Raw genomic sequence first — 20341 nt, forward strand, 5'->3', positions numbered from 1 at the left:
AATGAAAGCTAGGATTTCTTTTTCCGTCTTGAGTGAATATATTTGGGCAGTAATACGGCAAGTGCAGAGATACCTATAACAGCAATGAAAGCACCAAATAGTGGTTTATCTTCTCTACTGATGCTTTGAAAAGTCCTGTCACTGCTCCTAACCAAAGATGGTGCAGTGACAGGAAGCTTATATGTGTGATACTAACATTCTCACATTAAATATTAAAACATTAATTCATTAGGAAAATTGAATCAGACCAGGGTAATTATTTAAAGTCCTCATCAGATGATTGCAGGCAAAAAGTATTAAAAATATCCAAAAGAGGGCCCTAAATAAACACCATTTTTAGATCGGTAAATGGGGCAAGTTAATATCTGCTTATATTTGTGCCTGCACACACGTGTACACAGCCAGCGTTTTTCATTGAATGTTTGCATCTATTTTGCAAGTGTTTTCAGGGTCGGGTTTAGGCAAATGTTTCACAAATGAAATCTGCTTCCTACAACAGTTTGGTAGAACATGAAGTTGAACCCTTTTCAATCGGTCTTGCACTTAAATCATCCGATATTTAAGACAGACACAATGAGAACAAGCTCAAACACTTAAAAAACTAAATCAGGGACACAACTGCCTTTTTTCAACAGGATACAAAGCAAACACTGTTCTGTTCCTGCAGGGCCGTTACTAAATAAAATCCTTTCCGAGCAAGGGAGAGGGGTTTGTTTGAGTCTTAGTTTAAATGTTGTAGAAGAAACGATCAGAAAAAAAACACTCAGTGGTCCACAAAGCCTCTGAGAGCAGTGGCCGGCAGTGACCCAGATACACACTCACATACATGCATGCAGACACATATTGCTCCCTGTTTGCGTTATTGGTTGCTCAGCATTACTCTGAACAGAGGTCTGGCGGACACACAAAGAGGAGGCAGAGGGAGTGGGAGACAAACAGTTTAGATTAGAGGGGTCCAAAGAGCTTTTGGGGCAGAGCTTAAACTTGATTATTTTGAAATTTGTGTTTAAGGTCAAAGTCAGGATTTGCAGAAAAGAAGCTGTTGCCAGTGTATCACAAGTAAACCCTGAAGTCAGTCAGTCCCAGAATGACACTTGGAATACCTTGTTTTGCGTGGGAACAAATAGGCACGTGAACAGACTAGAGGTTGAAAATTCTCACATATTAATGGAACATCTGTGGAAGTGAACATTGTGAAAGGAGATGTCAGAGGGTGAGAGTGTGTGGTTTACGTATTAAAACAAGAAGTTTTCTTTTCTTATGAATTCAAAGACAAAGAATAACTCTGTAATTGGGAACTAAAAAGGGAAGCAAGCAGTGAATAACTTCTGACTATTTGCATATTTCCAGGGAGGGAAAAGTGGTGGCTCACTGATGACTGGAAAAAAAATTAATGACGAAGTACAGGATAAATGCAAAAAGACTCTTTAATGGTAAAATTTTCACACACACTAGTAAAAAGTCTGAACTTCCCATGTAGAAAAAAAGGTCTTATTGATTCCTGGAAATGTAACGTCCGTATGAACCAAGACTGGAGGTTACATTGTGCAGAATTTTTACTTCCTATAGTAGGTCTGAGAGGAACCAAATCATGCAGGTATTCTTTGTGAATAGAAGTGAGAAAATAGTGAAGTGTGAGGTGGATTTTCCTCAGAGCTTATCAGTGCAGTTGAGTGTGCGCTCAGAGCGGACAGAGGCGGATGGAAAACACAGGCTGTCACTTTTACGCACGGCTTTAAGGACGGCAAATACCGCGGCTTGTTTGTCTTAGTTTACACAACGATTAGTCCACAATAATGAGACAACAGGACAGCTCGGCTCGAACTGAAGGACACTACCATACTGTGCACATTTCTTCTGCAAACTTTATAAAGTAGATAAACTGGGCCGGTGGAAAGAAATGCATCCACTTGTTTCCAAACCACGTGCGGATATTACATTTTCAGCTGAGGACCATAATAAAATCACCGGTGATTGATAAGTTGAATAACGACAGTTAATTTATTTCTTGTAAACTCTAAGGCGTCCACCCACTAAGTTTCATTTTCCTGAAGAAACTGAAAATCAAACCAATAAATGCTATTTTATTTGTTCCACTGATTGTGTTTGGAATTAGGCTGTAAAGCAAACAAAAGCAAAATACGACCAAATCCACAAAGAAGCGGATGGTGCTTTAATAAATACAGGCTGGAGTGCATAAACTGACCACTGGAGAAGACAACTAAAACAGTTTTTAATGTGGAACAAACTTCAGGGGTTCAATGAGCTCAACCCTGAGCTCCATGCAGCCGGTAAAAGTCTGACACTGACGCACGAGCACAAAGTGTTTTCCACAAAATCCTCCTAAATTCACCTAAAACCATCTGGAATCCACACTTTGTGCCGGAGATGGACCGTCTCCGTCAACTAAGAGTGGAAGTTGAGTTGCGCCGAACATACCCAGGATGCACTGACAAATCACACACAAGCAAACACACATTGTCGACTATGGATGAGCCCACGAAGCAGCGAGGACGGTAAGAAAAGAAGTGTTGGTACTCACTTGTTTCTCGAGCGCGTCTCGAAGTCTGTCCGTCGAAGAAAGGGCGAACACAAGAGACAGATCCGCACTCGCCGTTCAGATCAATGCGTAATTTACTACGGCAAAGTGGAGACGTATACAGAGCGTGCGTGCGCGTGCGTGCGTGTGTGCGCAAGAGGAAAGAGAGAGAAGGAGAGAGTGAGTGAGAGAGAGCGAGAGAGAGAGGCTCATAGAGAAAGTGTGGGGAGAGAGAGGGAGAGAGACACTCACGGGCACAGAGAGGCTGCTCTTGTGCGCCGCTCTCCTCCCGGGATGGGAAGTGTTTAGTATCGAGCGCACCCGGTCCGTCCGACACTCTCGGCTTGTCGCGAATCCCGCTTTTCTCCCTCTCACCGACCGCAAGACTCAATAAGAAACAAGAAGAGACGCACATGAAGGATACGTGAAGACGCTGCGTCATCGGCCCCGGAGTGAGGTAACGGCTCCACCTGACCAATAAGGAGGAGGAACCGGGGACGCTGGATTATATTTATAAGGAGCCCCCCATGAAAACAGCGCGATGTTAGAGCGGAGAGGGAGGAGAGAGGAGCACAGGAGGATGCAGGAGAAACTAAAGTCAGGTCCAGCAGCCTTTTTCACATGCGGAGGAGAAACAGAAGTACTTGTGCAGTTAAGGTGTCACTTGAAGAGCACCGTTTAGAGAGTTTAGATGGAAGTCGATTCCACTTTTTCACATAGTTATTGTATTTTTTATTATTATTATTATTATTTTCAATTAATTAGAAACTGAAGAAAGCTCAGTGTAGGAACAGAATAGAACCGCATCCTCCAAACAGCGCAGATCAAGCAGTACTTTTACTCTAACTGAAGTACTTTTGTTGATAAATGACAGTGAAGCTGCATTCTCAACAGTTTGGAGTTCGTATAAAATCCACTGGACAGAACTTTGTAATGTTACAGTGCATATACTCTGCTACTATCAGTCTAATTTCATGTAGTTTTCCATATAATTTTTGTGCATTTACACACATTGCTTTCCTCCTCTCTCATATACAGTATTAGACATATTTTGGTGCCTTTTATGCAGTGGTAATTGAGCGTGCGTAATTGGAAACAACCGCGCGCCTCCGCTCCGACATCCACGATCAAATGAAGTGATCTAAAACGCAGAAATATGATATAATATAATGTCATGTAATGTCCCTGATGTGAAACGTGCTTTTCTCCCGGGATCAGAGGTCAGTGGACTCCCGGAGCCGGGGTCAGCCTGGCTCACAGAGGCTTCGACGCGGAGGATGTTTGCATGGAACAGAAGGAAGGTCTGAGCCGCCTTCACTGTCCGTCCTTCTGAACATATGTCTAGAGCTGTAAATAAAACACAGTGACATGATTAATAAAGCACTATTACAGAGAACCTTTAGGGCCTCCCAGGAGTTTGTCTTAATTGATAGACTATAAATTCAGTATTAATTCTAGTCTCCAAAATTGTGTCTTTAAATATCTGCTTCTTTTATCACAGTAATTATGTCAACATGTCCTCTGATTACATGCCATTAAATAAAAGCAAAGGTTTATTTCTAGTATTGGAAGGTGAATTTTTTTGCCGTGTTACTCATGTATCAAGCCCTAAACACCACTTTTTGTTCTAAATGGGCAGGTCGGAAATATATTTTTCCCCCCTGTAATATTCTAGAAGCAGGCATCGTGTGAAAATAGCAACGATATGAAATGCTCAAAGACACAATGATGAGGAACGGATCTGAATAAAACTTGTCTAGACATGACGATGTGTGTCTAATTCTTCGGGAAAATGTCATTATGGGATGAACTAATTCCACTTGACTGCAGTGATGCCGCTTCAGAGAAAAGTAAGAGGCAGATCACTTCTCAGGAGGACACTTTAAAGAAACTCAGGGATAACGTGGGAGAGAAATTAAACTGAATTATACCATGTTTTGTCTGCTGTCTAATGCCTGTTTTTTCGCCATTACATTGAAGTAAATGCGGGTATTAAATTTGTGCTGAATGGCTGCGTCCTTCATGCGCGCTCTCCTGTAGGCCACTTTCTGAAAACTATAGGTTTTGTATTATAATCGCAGCGCATAAGTTATTGAGATGAAACATTTTGATGTGATTCTCGAGGCACATTGATCCTGTTATGAACGAGGTCATTGAGTATAGATACGGGATCACCCCATTTGTTATTCAGTCATAAATATCAGCGGACTCTTACCATACAGACATGCAGAATAAGGGCTGCACCGCACTGTCTCTCTCCTTTTACGCACGGCGATATTCGACATTTGCACGAAGTTAAACAATTATTTTAACGAACTCTGCAGCGTGCAATGACATTTTTAATTTGTAGGAGAAAAAAAGAGCATTAAAATCTAGAAATGTCCGATAAATAATTCCCCCGAGGAGACAGAGGTGTGTTCGTGCTGCACAGGTTATCTTTGCATGCAGAGACAAAAGGCCCTTTTTTTTTTCTAATGATCTCTTGCCAATTATTTGGCAGTGGCACGGCAACTAAACTTCGCCACAATGAAGCGCACAAGCCTTTTTTTTCTCATTGAACAATACCCAGTGCAAAGCCGTGACCTATTTGAGCAGAGAGGCCCTGGGTGATGCCATTTTGTAGTTTGGTTAAGTCTGAAATGAGCGCGGATTTTTCCTCTGTGCGTGCAGCGGAGCGTCTGCAGCAGGCGCACAGCTGGAGGAGGAGGACGCACGCCGATGTAGAGGAGTCGATAAAACTTAAAATCACGAGTTTCACATTAAAGTATGTTCTCTGAGTTGCATCGAAATATTTGTTTTGGAAAAATTCCGTTGACGTGCCAGAGTATGAGGGGGGCTGCGACATCATGAGTGTGTGCCTGCGTACATGCGCGCTGTGTTGATGCCAAAAGAATCCTCTTATCTCTGTAAAGACATGGGACTACTTTGCATTTCGGTTTAAGAAGCATGTGTGTGAAGTGGACAATGTGAATTAATGAAACGGCATCAAAAAAGACAGAGTGATGAGCACAGGGAAAAAGAGGTGCATGTGCTAGAAAGGCGTTTCAGTTGGTGACCAGTGAATTCCTAAAAATCACTTCTTGGTTTTAAAACACACCTTCAGATTGTAGAAAATGTAGCTGGTGATTTTCTCATAATTTGGTGCTTTCACTCGCTCCAATGAGGCAGTGGACTTATTTGCAGCAGGTGTTTTCAGCAATGAGTAGAAAATAAATGCATTAATGTTTAACTGGTGGAGCTCGCTGTGTTTACTTGCCTGATGTGGCGATGACCCTCTCCAATGTGTATGTGAGAAACAGTGTAAGAGAGCTGTGCACACACCCAGACACAGTGGGCAGTCTAAATGAAACAGGACTAAAGAAAGGAGGAAAGTCAGAGAGGCATGTATGTGGATAATTGTGTGTGTATGTGTGTTTTGGTCATGGTCTGTCATACTAAACTGTGCCTATAGTTTCCACAGTGCAGCCACTCACTGCTGTCCCAGACTGACCTTGCACCCCCAACGTCAACTCTGGCTTTTGGGTAAACACCGACACTGATATTAAGAGCTGTGGTCAAACCGAAAAATGACTGACAGACTTTACATGACAAGAAAGGAAGCACTGAAATCATATGTAATCCTTTTATATATCATTGACTGTACTGAAGCAACATCCAACAAAGCGTCATGAACACCGGCTGAGAATCCAGGACAAACTGACAGATAACTGAGCACTTTTAGGTTGATTCAGTTGTTGAAGGTTTCTTTTGGCGTTTATTTGATGCAAAACGATTTAGCTTAAAAACCTCTGTGTAGAGGAGGAGAATCACAGGCAACAAGCTCACCCAGATCAGGCCTGTGGGCTTCAACTCTGCCTCCATTGGTACAAATAATTTCAATGTTTCTGAACCAAAAATATCTTTCAAACCAGCATTTCTTAACACAGACTGGTTTATGCATCCAGCCTTCTGTAAACTGTTAGGTTTATGCAAAAACTCTGGATAGGAAAAGGAAAAGATTGTAGTGGGGTTAAATGTTCATTTCTTCATTTTTTTCATTCAACTCTGCTTTTTGTAAAAAAAAAAAAAAAAAAAAAAAAGGTAACTCCAGTAGTTTTCTCTAACCCTAACAAAGTGCTGTCAGTGTCTAACATAACCATAGAAATTATATTCCATTGTAACTAACAATTGGAGACATGATAGAAATATTTCATCAGTGTTAACACATGACAAGGTTGATATACATTTATAAAAATGTAGATATGGAATGTATTTTTTGGGTTTGGAAATCCTGAAATTATACATATCTGTGGTTTGCAGATATAATATCAGCATTTTTTCTGGTAAGTGAAAGCTGTTATTGCAAGTTTTAAATGTATTTCTTTTTTTTGTAGTTCTTTTCTGATAGGCAGTAAATGGAAAAATGTTTATTATTGTTATTATTATTTTGTGGAGGCCATGGAGAGGCCATGAGCGGTGGTGCATCCTGATGGACCTCTGCAGTGGCTTTAGTGAATGTCACTAAAACATCGTCTTCTCCTTTTTCTAAAAAGGCCTCAGAGTCATCAAAAAGTTCACTTCACTAAGAGGTCGACATGGTGCGTCCTTACATGCAGGTGGACATGTGTACACACTCAGATGTGGGTTTTTGCAAAGAGCAAATAAAATCCCTGTGGATCATCATTATGTTGAAAAAAAAGAGACAAAAAGGGAATAATGAAAATAGAAAGGCAGAGAGAGGGAGTAATGATTGGGCTGTGACTGATGGAGGTCTGGAGGTAAAGACAGATGGATACAGAGGTCTCCTTCTTTTTCTTTCCATCTCTCCCTGTCTACTCTTTCTATCAGTCCCTTTTCTCCCCTGTTGTCCTCTTCCTCTTCCTCTGTCTCCTCTACTCTCTCTCCATCAAGATACCATTATTCAGGACATTAGCGAAGAAGAGCTAAAAGCTCTCACTGTCGAGGAGGGTCCCAGGGTCCTTTCTGAGAGCTGTGATGCTAACGCACACACATGCATGCACACACATACACTTTGACTACAGAAGTGCCATATAGTGTAGGTGAAGAGGTAAAAAGGTCTTATTGCAGACATTACCAGGTATCTAGGCTCTTCTGCTCTCCTGTGTGGCGAAAAACATGGACATTAGACAGCACAAAGCAAAATGAACAGTGTTCGATAAAGCAACAGACGGTGTGTTACACTGGGCAGACATCATGTCCCCATGAGTTTATTCAGACTTTGTGAACTTAGATACACATCATCTTCTTTCTTTTTTCAGCTTTCTCCCACCAACATGCACTTTCTCATGAATAATACCTTGAATAATCTCCCAAAGAAAAATGAAAAGATCCCGCTCATTGTGTGAACAAGGTAGGACGTGCACGGTTTCACAGATAATCTAACAGCTGTCAAGAGGTTTTTTGAAACCTGAATAATACTTTCTCCTCAAAATGATCTAATTGTGTTTTCTTTCTTTTTTTTTTAGTTTTGTGAGACACATCCCTTTTAACAAAATTCACTTGTTAGTTTACACTACGGGCCGCATGCAAAAAGAATAGATTGTGGCCTCTGTGAATTGCTCTATATTGGCACCTGCAGTCTCAATAGGTTTTAAATACCAATCCACAAAAGCTTTTGAGTAATCATATGCTGTTAAACACGTCTGTACAGTTTTGCACCAAGTCTGTTTTAGTCTTGTTTTGCATCAGTTTCTGGTGTTTCAGGGTTTTCTCTGCATTGGTGCACACTGATTATTCCAGAATGAAAACAGCTGAGAGTAAAATCCCTCCAGTTGCATCATATCTTTAATCAGCAGACATACACAAACACACACACACACACACACACACACACACACACACACACACACACACACACACAGGCGTCCACAAGTGTTTGTAGTATAGCAGCATGATCATCATTAGCACTTTTTACTAAGTAGCTGAAACTCTGAGACAAGCCCCAGACCCACCTGATCTGCCCAGTGGTTGACTGAAATTTATATGTTTTATGTAATTTAACATTAATTCAATACAACTCCACTCCAGCATCATGAACTCAAACATGTGGAGGCTGAGAGGTGAATTTGTGCACAGTGAATGCACACTTCCTGTGGTCATTTGCACTTGTGTTTTTAGAATTTTATGGTTTTTGCAACAAGGCTTTTCTGAATGAGTATTCCTTTATTTACATCCATGCATATAACACAGGACACACTATGGCACTATTTGCTTGAAAGTGCAGTTTGCAGTGACTTTGCCCTCTGCAGATGAACTACACACTGTATTTTTGTGTCTTTTGCACCAGTTTTGTAGCTGCAAAAGCTATCGTTAAAGCTTTTGTTATCCATTTAACAGGTCCACTCAAAGCCTATTTATGCCAAATTTGAAATATTTAGGTGTTTACCCTGGAAATATACGTAAAAAAAAATCACCCAAGCAAATGAAATGGCATCAAACAAAGCACTGTAGTTTCAAAGTTTAGTGATTTTCACTCTCTTCAGATATGTGTGATTATTTTTAGCTGGTTGGTTTACTAAAATGAAAGCATATTTTAGTCTTAGTATTAACTATCCACATAGATTATTCTGGATTTATTTTAATTCTGTAAAAGTTATATGTCTTGTTTGAAAGTAACTCCTTTTAGAAGTAATCACAAACTTTGCTAGATTTCCAGAGAGGTAAGAATGACAGGTTTTCCCTGGTCTTTTACAACTAAAATGAAATTGCATTCTGACTACAGGTTTGCTGGTGAGATTTAATCGTTTTATTTGATAAATCATGGTGACTTGTAGCCCTCTTGCATGTGTAATTACAAACCATTCCCTTTTGTGTAACTACAATAAATTGCATTAAAGCTAGAATACAATATGTAACATTTCTGCATTGAAATATTGGAAAAAAAGTACATAGTACATATATTGTTTTTGTTTTGTGTACAATAATCAAATCCAGAGAATTCTACCATTTTATTGAAAGTAACAGCCCATTTTATTGTGCTCCTTACTCACATTAATTTTACTGGTAGCCGTTTGATTAGAATGAAATGACATGAGTGAATATCTGTGACTTATGGTTTAAAACTTCATTGCATTGCCCCCTCTTTCAACATGATTGAGTTCCATGTTCCAGCACCGCTCCATGAGATGCTGATTCAGACACCCCTAGCATTACGTATATGATATTGATAGAACTAACAGTAGCTTCTGCGATGTTTAAGAGCAACACGTGTTGGGGTAATAGCAGCAGCAAATCCATTCTGTTCAGTGCTACTTGCACTTTAACTGTGTGGCCTCTGAAACTTCATCTCTATCATTAATTTCAAAGCTTGGCTCTCTAACTTTTCCTAATTATTCCATTTCCTGAGCTCAGGGACTTGGAGGATTTTCATAATTCACCGTCCTCCTTTCCCTTCTCTTTTTTTTTCACCCATTACAATTACTGTAGTACAAAACCATCAAAATTATTCATGTGTTCCCTTTTTTCAATTTACTATTCTTTCTTTCAGTTCCTGTAATTCATGTGTGTTTTTCTTTCTTTTTATCAGTCCTATGGAGCTCTACACTGCTCATGTATTTATTCATGCTTTTCTGCCGCTGATGGGCGACATGGACAGAGCTGAATAGAGGCAGTGTGTATGTGTGTACACTTGTGTGTGTGAGTGCATGTAGCTCTGCCGTAGATCTCCTCCATTGTGCTGATTCTAAGAGAAGGTCTTAATCTAGCCACTGCCATTACCGCTGTTGAGACCTCCAGCCTCCACCTCCCCTCTTGCCCTGATGTTGTGCCCAACCACGAAGGCCCTTCAGTGGGAGGGCTGGCAAGCCAGATCAGGGTCTTGGGTCTGAGGCTTGGCCTGGATCCCCTGTACTCATCCTCCAGCACTGACGCCCCCTGCAGCCCCACAATGAAGCCTCCGTCCTGGCCCGACTTGGCCCCGAAGCCGCCTTCCTGGCCCGGGGCCTGGATGGAGGGATGGAGAGCGGGAAGAAAGCCTGTAGCTGGATGTGCAGTGGAGTGAGGAGAGGTGGAGAGGCTAACAATGCTATCAGAGAGCTGGCGTCCATCTCTCAAACGCACACAAACACATACGGCTGTGTTTGTCTTTATTTATCACAGCTCTTCACACACAGATGACAACAAAGGAAGAAAGGGACTGAACACAACAGAGAGGGTCACAGACAGAGGAGGAAAGAGCAGAAAAGTGGGAGAGAAAAAGACCGAAACAGAGCTGAAGGGATGTAGAAAAAGGTGGAAAAAAAGACAAATAAACTAAGAAAAAGAGCGAGTAGAGTCAGAAATGTTGAAGAACGAGGAAAAAAAAGATGCGGCAAAGACAGAATACATTTTGCGTTAAAGGTGGATGCATAAAAAGACAAAGGCTGGAGTTTTTTTTTTTTCCACCAGTCTGTTGGCCGAAGCTTCTGTGACATTGTCAGGCCTTCTGGATCCCCATGGAAACAAAAATCAACATGTTTGCATGAAATGCTTTCATTAATGCCTTGTAGCCGAGCCAAAAAAGCACGGCGAGGGACGAGGAGATGCCGCATAAAAATCCCAACTCAAATAATGCATACAAACAAAGGATAAAAAGACTGAAAAAAGAGCAAAAACAAACTTGGTAAAAGCAGATCTGTGGGGTGTTTTTTTTTTTTAACTCCATTTTCCTCCCCTTTTTTTCAACAGCTACTCATTGACCCGTGTCGTTTTGTACACAGTGTGACATCGCAGACTTTCAGGACAATTTGGGGATGAAACTGTACTCAGTGTAATAACGCTACCATATTTGCATGGGGTATTATAATGATAGCCTTTGGCACATTAGAATAAGCTTTGGACAGGGAAAGTTGTTGACTTTTTTTGTTGACCAAACATCACAAAAGATTAGAAAAAAATAAATTGGATCTTTATCTGATGTACATTGTTGGTGACTAATTTATAGAATTTCTAAATATTTATTGTATTAATCATATATTTATTGAATAACGGCTTAAAATTACATATTGAGAGTTTTAACAAATATGTAAAACAGGCTTATGTGGTAATATTATAATAACAATACAGTGATTGTGAGTCAATAACAGACTAGGAGCAAGAAGAGTATAATCATGCAAGGAGAAAGTAGGACATGACACACACACACACACACACACACACACACACACATTGTTCAGGCTCTAACGGCAATCAATTAAAGCTTCCTCCTCTCCTCTCCTTTAATTGAAATTGAATTACAGAGTTTTACCTCCGTGTCCCGCCCCTTTAACTTAAGCACGTACGGAAACGCCTGAGGCCGATGTAGAGCCGCGCGCCGTTCCCATGTAACCGAAGAAGTTCAAGTTGAAAACACGGCAAGTAATAGGGTTGTTAGGGTATTAAACACAGACTGAGACAGACTCACAAACACACCAAGAGGCATGTGTGCACGTGACCACACACACATAAAGTAACAGGGTAATTAAATGGTAAAGCTCAGTCTAGCTGAAGTAAACATGTCTAGAAGGAATGTATTTAAGAACGTGACTCTAACAATCACGTAATTGCTTACATCAGTACTATATTTGTATTGAAACCTTTTATTTTAGTGCAAAAACATGAATTGTTTCTATATTTCTTCTAACAGTGTGATCTTTTTCATGCCTTTATCTTACATTGTCCACACTGATGTAATCTGATCATGACTTTTTAAATATAAGTGACATCATCCTTGTCAGTATTTTTTAATTCAGTCAACATCTGGAAAAATGCGAGACTGGAACTTTTTCAGTTCCACTCAAGATGGATCAGTTAAGTGGTCATTGAAGAGTCACAGCTGATCATATGTATGTGTGACCTGGCTGAAAAAATCAGTGCTGCATAGTCAAAGACTGAGTAGAGCTGAATAGAAGATTTTGCGTTCTGTGGATGTGTTTCAAGGGTTTTGAGTGCTGTAGATGGGCCTGATATGAAGGATGTAGGGACATACAGACAGAAAATGCATAGAAAAGTTGAAGTAAGTTGGTTGAGATAAGTCAAATAAATAGTAATAGTCAAAGGACAGCGAATGAGACAAGGTTATAAAGTGAGATAAAAAATAAAAGACTGAGAATAGGAACTGGAATAAAGACAGAGAAGGCAAATAAATGAAAGAGCGGCAGAGACAGAGACCTGTGCCAAGCTGTGATTTCCCAGTAAGAGTTAGCTCTTCATCCGGCGGTGCGCCGAGCCCTTCAGAAGAACAAAGCCACCTCATACTGCAGTCGTTTATCTGCCATTTTTCATCTCTCTTCTTTTTCTACATGGAAGAGAGCTTCCTCCCTTCCTCTCTCTTTCTCTCTGACACAGTGGGATAACCCTCACCCTCACAACTTCGCACCTCCCCTGCCATGTCACGCACACACAGTCTTTGCCAAACTCCAAGTTGATCAATGTGCACACATCTACACAACACAAAGAGTAAGAAGGTCCATGGACTGTAACAACAACTTAATCAGAAACAGTATCACTTTCATTGCATGCAATCTTGTAGATGGATGGATAAAATTCAGTGCGAAAGTAGTTGAAGGTATGGAGAATAGAAAGTATGTATTCAGTTGTACCACTTCATAAAGTAGTCACAAAAAAAAACCTGAAAGAAAAAACACACAATTCTGCTGCAAATCAAAGTCCAGCATACATTGTATTAACTGATGGTCTAATGAAACTCCTTTAAAGAGCATTTTCAATTTACATTAGACTTGAAAATGTGAGAGAATCCTATTTATGTGTGTCACAAGTCAGTCTTTATTGTAATATTTTTCATTACTTGTTCAGTTCTTTGTGGTTTTCTACTAGGTACTGATGCAGGCAATGAATATGTATGAAACAAACATTCAGGAAGTCGAATGTCACACAGAAAAGGGTAATTCTGAACAGGAAGATTTGACAAAATGAGGGGCTACTTCTGTTGCATGGATGTAATTTTGAGAAAACTGTACAATTGACAGATGACCCTGCAATAGAAACACCACTAACCTCTTTTAACACCTACATAACATTTAACACCTACCTACATGTTACATTTTCATCCTATATTTGTTTTACTGACCACTGCACTTGATTTTTTTTTTTCGAAAAAATGAACAAAGGTTCTAAAAAAAGGAGAATAATCAAATGTCAGATGAGATTGTAAGATTTTAGTGATATTATACAGCTCTACATGAGAATATATCACATTTAAGTGTATTACTGTGTGATGGTCTTAACACAAATAGGAATTTGTTGTGGCAAATTTAAAATCAAGCCAATTACAGCCAATTCCCACAATATGTAATATGGGCAAAAATGCAGGTGTAACTGAGAAATTTGGTCGCATTCTAGATTTTAGAATTAAACAGAGCCATCATGAATGTTTGCAAACACAAATGCGATATCTGCCATGATCCTTCGGAGAGGTCTGGTCCATAAACAGAAGCACAGTGCATAATTGCAGTGTAGAATACTTTGGAGAAATGTTATACTTAAGTTTTGTGAGTTATACCCTCCATCCCCTCCTGGCTACACCTTCGTCCACCCCCTCTTCCCGGTGTGGGTCAAGAGGCGGTGTGCTGACTCCGCCACCTGCTGTCTGATAGCACATAAACAAACCAAACACTTATTTCCTCCTGAGCCGTACCCCGCAATCACTGCACCAGTAAAACCTCACACTCCATTTACCTTCAGCGCAGGTGACTGCCTGGGCACTCTGTGTTTGAGTGTGTTTTTGAAGAGGCTTCCACACTTAGTTTGGAATATAGGACTTTGGGAAGTGGGGAAAGGAATGTAGAGATAGGAGGAAGTGAAAGAGGAGAACAAATGCTCATGAAGGGAACAGAAAAAAGTTAAAGTAGGGGGAAAGAAAGTGAAAGAGGATAAAGTTTTATGAAAAGTGTGCAGACACCCGTCCATGGGCTGCTTTGGAGGTTTTGTAGGGTCCTTACCCTGATTTATTTTTACCTCCGCCAAGGAGGTTATGTTTTTACCGGCGTTGGTTTGTCTGTCTTTCTGTCTGTGTGCAAGAAAACTCAAAAAGTCATGGATGGATTTGGATGAAAATTTCAGGAAATGTTGATACTGGCACAAGGAACAAATGATTGAATTTAGGTGGTGATCGAGGAGGGGCACGGGGGGGGCCCACTGATCTGCCTTGGCGGAGGTCTGCGCTCTCCAAGTGCTTCTAGTTCTTTCATAAAATGGTTCACACATTGTGGAAGAACCTCAGGGCCTGTAAAATGAAAATAATACAGAAATCCCAAAACCGTTGCTCTTGAAGCTGCTTTCAAGAACACGTCACTCCCAATGATTCCCCATGTTTAAATTCCCAACTTTGTCACAAAATAAATACGTGAATTTCTTAGTGATAACTGTTGTGCATTTTTATATAATTTGTTTAAATTATATTTAGTTGGTTGGTTGGTTACAGGGGGTGTCACCGGTTGACTAGCTGTTAGAGTGTGTTTACTGAAAAAACTTTTTTCAGACAGATAACAGATCCACTTAGGGCTGGGCGATAAAACAATAATGATCTATATCGTGACATAACTTTGCCGCAATAGAAATATGAGACATGTTTGATACAATTTCAGTAGAATTCATTTGTCCATGTTTTGACAGACATAAGAACAGCCAATCATAATTAAGTAGCGCCGCACTGAACCAATCACGCTAGAGCCACATTAAGTAAAGCTGAAGCACACAGCACAGGCGTGAGAGCAGCTAATGTTTGGAGTGCAGCGGGGAACGGCTAAGGGTGTTCCCTCAGGAGGAAATTTGCCCAAGAACTTGGGCGACCGGGTTAATGAAAAGTAGGGTACGGCATAGAAGCTGGGAGTCGGAGGTTCAATGTTAAATTTCATTTTCGGTTACAGAACGCACCCCCACGTATATACCCCTGGCATTATTTGGTGAAGATGGTCTGTTTTGTTTGTGTTCTCTTTTAAAACTTGAAAGCTTTTGCCTGCTGCTTAGACTTTTAGTTTAGTTTTAAATATATGTACCTGTTTTATTTGTCTGAAAGAGTTGTATAACGTTCTTTAGCACATCTGTCATGTTCAACCTCTGACAGAAAATAAATCAGATTTAAATCAAAAATAACCCTCTGATGTCTTCACAACTAACTTATGAGTAACGGAAAATTTAAGCTTGACAAAAATAGTGATTTGATTTATATCGTGATACATATCGATATTGTCTGATATGAAATAAATTATTGTGATATGATTTTTTTTGCATATCGCCCTGCCCCAACTCTACTGTAGAGTTACCGGTGTAAATTAAAATACCATAGGAGTGTTAAAATGATGTTACAGTGAAATTAGATATTGTTAGGTTTAATTCAATATTGCATCATATGGTTAACTAGTCTGTTAATAGTGTGTTCATACATATACGAAGTTATCAGACACAACTGGATGGGTTCTTACTTAACAAACTGCAGAAATTCCTAGTTTTAACCTAGCATTTTGTAGTTAGGAGTGTGGTTGAGGTTTTTCATTAACCCATAAAGACTCAGTGCTACTGATGTGGCAGTTCCAAATTACTTTTTTCTCTATATTTAACTTTTTTAAAGTGATTATTCACCTTTTATTATACTATCGTCCTCTGGATTTGGTGGGTTTTTTTGGTGAAAATCATGTATTTTTCTATATTTAATTTACTGATCATGTAGATGTTCAAAAGCTCAGATTGAAGTTGAGGGTTCTTATATTAAAAACAGAGAAACTGAAGAAAAAGTGACTTTTTCTGCAGAGATATCAAAAACTGAAGATAAGAATAAGTGTCTCCATCAACTGTCATTGATCCAACTCCATGGGTTTTACTGATGAATCAATGTTATCGAAGATGACGGTGTTTCCACGTTAGCTACAGAGCCTCTGAACGTCCAAATGGGTCATATCTGATGACCATGAAAAGATGACAAACTTTATTTTACACTAATTATTTTAACATGTTGATAGGTTTAGTGATTCAGAAGTTGTTAAACATTTTAGATCATTAGTTGCCAGTGGGTGTTTGGGTCTTTATGGGTTAAAGGCCTGTACATACTCTGTAAGAATGGAGAGGAATTTGTTTGTTTTCTTGAGCTTGCACAAACAAGAACAAAAGCACTTCCCTTTTCTTCCTCAGCCATATCCACTTTAAATTTCAACCCAATCACACAATAGTTGTCAGACGCAACATAATTCAACAAATTCGCGAGAAGTCCCAAACCTTGGCTGCGATAAAAGATGTCAGTCTTTTCTCACCGCCCTGGGAGCAATGCATTTCTGTCCTTGCAGAGTTTGTACAGACCTTAAGTGATGTTTTCTTCTTCACAAACTCCACCCTTTTGTCCATATGTGGTCATATCTGAGTCCAATACAACAAAGCGGCAAACTCGAGGCTTTAAAACGCTAGTTCCCAACCCAGTGGATGATGTCATGGTGGCTAAGCGCACTTTTTAATAGTTTTTATGGAATGAACTTCACTGGCCTCCAGACCATGTCCAGCATCTTTAGGATGGAGACGAAACTGTGATTTGTGCACAACGTTAGTGACCTCCATGTTAATACTTAGTCAGACCTCAAAGATGTTTAGACTTTTACAAAAGAGGTTGTCACGGCAACAGATCCAGGCCCCTGTGAATGAAATGGTACAACCCAATACCATATAAAGAGCCTGCACAGTGTAGGTCCAATAATGAGTTAAAGCTATACCGTATGATGTGGCATTTTTACACTTTTCTTTTGTCATCTTAAAATGCTCCTAATAAGTGTGTGTCAAACTAAAATGTAAAAGAAATCCACCAGGTATTGAAACTCAAAAATGTTTAATACTCATATATTTCTGATGAAAGTCTGACCAATCATTTTAGTCGGTCCGAATAAAATAATTGGCCGAACCTGACTGAGCCTCCTGTCAATCATCCATTACGGCTGTCCAGCATCCGATCCATTATCGCCGTCTCACATCCGATATGTGTCCCTCTGAATCTGACGCTTCACTCGCGCTGCCCCTCCTGTCACTGACCACAGTCTACTGTCTAGGATGTGTTTGGATAGAACTGACATGCACATGTGGAAGGGAAAAAACGGATTTATGAACAGAAACGACAACTGAGGGGCACAAACGGGAGTCTGATGAATGAAGGATGGAGATAAAAGTCCAGAAGTCAGATGTGCTGGACTGAACAGGTCTGCATAAAGCTCAGCTTTTATGACGGTGGGACTCATACAGGTACATGTACATGGTGTCACACAATGTAAGATGATGTAGGATGATAATTGTATGGACTATGAAACCTCAAATGTCCACGGAAAATTTGCGGAGGCCGCGCGTTCACAGTGCGCGCGCCCATCCCCTGGGCACTGCAGTGAAGACACTGACCCAGTACTGCACAGACCAGGTCTACTGATGGAACAGGAGCCGCGGGCCCGCGGCAGGTGGATGATACATCTGATTACTGAGGGAGGGGTCCGCGGACACGCCAAAACGTACCGGACCTCCGCCTCTCCTTCTTCCTCCGTTTCCATCGCGCATCAGATGAGAGAAGGAGGAGCCTCAGTGCTCAGGCAGAGGGAAGGTGGCTGGACTTTGGAGAGAGGCGGGTTGTTCATGTTCAAACTTTTACTAAGTACTGTGAGAAATGCCACATCGGTAGGTATAGCTTTAATATGATGAAATAGTGGGATTTGATGATGATGTTAGCAGGTGATCATGATTTAGTTTAAAAGCCCCATCTAAAAGAGTTCTAGTCCTTTAAGAGCACTACACTGGGTCACATATCCACATCTCCTTCTAGCGTTCTTTGCTTTTTATGCATTTATTGACACACTGGTGATGTTCTTAAACCCACCATTGCTCCTAAAGGACTGAACTGGATGATGCTTTTGTATCATTATGATTTCATTTACATCTTCACATCACCTGTTTCAGATCTCACCATCATTTAAAGCTGCATATGACGTTCGTCACCAATTTTTTTATCAAATCTGTAAACCCAAGTGATAGCCTAAGAATCCAGAATCCGTTAGTCTTTCTGTGATTATGCACCTGAATCACTTCCCTCACAGTGAACAACTTTGAAGTGTACTCCATCACAAACAGTCCATTTTTTTACACACCAAACTGAAACCAAACCGTCACTCAGGCTTTTTTGGAATTCCACACAGCTGCAGTAGCAAGAAGCAATGAGGCCGTTTCTATGTTTCTTGCTGCTGCGGCCATACTGCGGCTGCGTGGAATTCCGAAAAAGCCCACATGATGGTTTGGTTTCGATTTGATATGTAATAAAATGGACTGTTTGTGATGGAGTACACTTCGAAGTTGTTCACTGTGAGGGAAGTGATTCAGGTGCGTAATCACGAAAAGACTAACTGATTCGTGATACTTAGGCTGTCACTCATGTTTTACAGATTTGATGAAAAATTGGCGATCAACATCATACGCAGCTTTGAGGATTTTAGCTCATTATTAGCCCTAAATTTGCAGAGTTCTACTTTTTTCTTGAATGGCAGAAATAGCCACTGTACATTTACAAATGATATGTAGATCAAACAAAACATGGATCATGCTGTGTTTAAAGTCTGCAGTGAAATCACTTTAAAATCAATGTTTTCTTTATTGAGTTGTGTTTTTTCATACTGTACCAACTATTTCTTATTTGGTGCTATACTTTTGGTCACTGTATTAGAATAAGCACATCCAGATTCTGGAGATGACACTGTATTACAGAGTCATCACAGAGATTGCTTGACCTGCCGCTCACCCCTCCATCTTGTTTGTGTTCTGGTTTATTTGTTGGAAACAACAACAACAACAACAGCAACCAGCCTCTGTAATTATTCCTTAGTGCTGCTTCACTCACTGTAATTATACACCCATACACTGTGTGTGTTTTATGCATGTGTGTGTGCAGCAATAAGATGTGAATGCAGAATATGTGTGGTAGTTTCAGCGGTGTATAGGGAGTGTGTGTTTCAAAAATTACACACCCGTATTGGCCAGAAAGAGAGAAAGAGATGAGGGGACAACAAGCTGAGGTCTTTGTTGCTAAATGACAGTGATTCACCATCAGGCCACCCATTTAGTTTAAGTGTGTTGCTCATTTGCCTGTGTGTGTTAGTGTGTTGAGAGAAAAAAGAGGGAGTAAGGGTAATAAAAAGTGTGTGTGTGTTTATGTGTGTGTGTGTGTGCATCTTAATCTTTCTCAGTGTCATTCAGGAGTTGGCGGTGCACCAAATCCTGTGTGTTTCAGCATTTGTTTGTGTGTGCACACATGCATAAATATGTGTGTGAATATGTGCAGAAGCATCTGTAATGTTTTTGTGTAGAAGCATCTGTGTGTGTGTGTATGTGTGTGTGTGTGTGTCTGCACAAGGGCCTTTGCAAGTGATAGTTAGCTCGCGCCCTCTCCTTGTCGCTCCTCTCATGCAGAAATTTTTGAGTTTTTGGTTCGTCTGATTCTCATTCTGGCATAGAACTGCGCTCATTTAAACTCCACCTCTGGGCTTATTGAGGAAATGTTTTGGTGCTTTTCTGTAATTTGACTTGATTTCAACATTTACAACATTTTCCTCTGAAGGACTGCAGGGGCAACAACTCATCTTCAACAACAACATTTCTCACACCTCATTTCAATTCATGGGAATGTAAAACCATTATACTGTATATTAAATAAACATAAAAGCATCATTTTAAACACCTGTATTTTAGATTTAAGAAGAATACTGATTTTATTCTTTTGTAAAGTCCATTGATTTTAAGCCTCTACATTTACAACACCACATCAGGAAAAAAAGTTAATTCTAGATTTACTGTGACTTTTTTTGTTCATTTTCATTCCTGTGA

At 40.2% G+C, this 20341-nt stretch overlaps 1 protein-coding gene across 1 annotated transcript in view; it reads right to left on the minus strand.

Moving 5' to 3' along the window:
- LOC115434058 (prospero homeobox protein 1-like) overlaps nucleotides 1–3035 on the minus strand; it is a 39224-nt gene extending 36189 nt beyond the window's left edge. The window contains exon 1 of the mRNA XM_030155728.1: nucleotides 2543–3035. The gene's annotated coding sequence lies outside the window, so the exon portion shown is untranslated. The remainder of the gene's footprint in view (nucleotides 1–2542) is intronic.
- Nucleotides 3036–20341: the final 17306 nt, after the last annotated feature.

The sequence above is a fragment of the Sphaeramia orbicularis genome, chromosome 2, assembly GCF_902148855.1.
Source record: "Sphaeramia orbicularis chromosome 2, fSphaOr1.1, whole genome shotgun sequence".
NCBI lineage: Eukaryota > Metazoa > Chordata > Actinopteri > Kurtiformes > Apogonidae > Sphaeramia > Sphaeramia orbicularis.